The following is a 1,681-nucleotide window of genomic DNA, read 5'->3' on the forward strand; positions in this document are numbered from 1 at the left end:
ATAGGAAAGTACACGGAGAACAAGTAACTACAGGGAGGAAGTGGGAAGAGAGCTATTACATTATGGAAACTGCAATCAAACAAAATGTGTATGAACTATTGAATGGAAAATGAATTTGCTCTGTAAACTTTCACCCAAATCACAATTTAAAAAAGAAAAAAGAGACCTTATGCCTAAAATGTTAAGAACCCTGGCATAGAGCCTACAAATGGTGTCTATTTAATCATCACCATCAGTTATCAAAGATGCTCAGTTACTGCCCATTGGATCAGGGTTGTGTCTTGCACATCTTTGCCTAGCACTAAAAGACACCACCTTTATACAAGCATCATCTTTGCCACCCATTCTCATTGCACTTGTGTGCATTTACCAAACTGTCAGTTGGTTTGTACATCTCAATTTTTCACTGTCTTTCCTTTTCTAAACTTAGCTCCTAACATCAACATGTCTCAAGCATAGCTTATTATGCAACTCTATCCTCACTCCCACCACATCATATTTGCTGCTTTTCTCTTCTTCCCTACCTTTCTGTTGGCGACATTATCCACCCAGGTTCCCAGATTAGAAATTTTGACTCCTTCACCTCCTTCATCCTTCACATCCAATTGATCACCAAGCCCAATATATTTTACCTCTTCATTCTATCTCAAATCCATGCACTGTACTCCATCCTCACTGCAACTGCCTATTATAACAACTTCTAAATGAATCCTTTTCCTGAGAAAAATCACTCCACATGGAAGCCAGAAGGTTTCTTCTAAAATGCAAATCTGATCCTGTCACTCCTCTGCGTAAAATCTTCAATACCTCTCCATTGTCTACAAGATAATGCCTAGAATTTTCTGTTTGGCCTTTAAGGCATGCCATAATCTGGCCACAGTTTCATTTTTCAGTCTCATCTGCTATTCTTCATAAGGCACCCACCTTGTATTCTGGTTACACTGAACACACCATACATTTTTTCATGCCATTTGGAATGTTCTTTTTTTTTTTTTTTTTTTATCATCTCTGCCTAATAACAATTCAAGTTCTCATTCATGACTCACCTCAAGCATGTTTCCACTAGGGAAACCTTTCCTGACATTCCCAGGTAGAACTCACTGTTCCCTTCTTTGTTCCTTTGATCCATACCATAAATACTTCTACTGTTATGGCAAGTAACACTTCATGGCCTTTCTTTTTTCCATGTCTGTTCTCTCTGTAAGGAGCCCTGGTGGTGCGAGGGTTACAGCATTTGTCTACTAACCAAAAGGTCAGTGGTTTGAATGCACTAGCTGCTCCACAGGGGAAAGATGAGGCAGTCTGCTTCCAGAAAGATTTACACCCTTAGAAACCCTTTGAAGCAGTTCTACTTTGCCCTTTAGCGTCACTATGAGTCAATCAACTCAAGGGCAGTGTGTTTGGTTTTTGGTTTGGTTCTCTCTGTATGAGGCTGTGAACTCAGAAGCAGGCACCATGTCTTTTTCATCGCTGTGCCTCCTAAACTCTAGCCATACTACACTCACTGTTCTCTGAATATGCTATGTCTTTCTGTGATATTTGCCTTTGCACAAGGTGGGGGTGTCCCTCTTCCTGGAATGCCCTTCTCCTCTGCATATGCAAACATCTACTCATCCTTCAGGAGCTCTGGTAGCATAGTGCCTAAGGCACTTGACTGCTAACCAGAAGGCTGGTGGTTCAA

This window comes from Orycteropus afer, unplaced genomic scaffold, assembly GCF_000298275.1.
Source record: "Orycteropus afer afer isolate SDZICR_OR568_19922 unplaced genomic scaffold, OryAfe1.0 scaffold00327, whole genome shotgun sequence".
NCBI lineage: Eukaryota > Metazoa > Chordata > Mammalia > Tubulidentata > Orycteropodidae > Orycteropus > Orycteropus afer.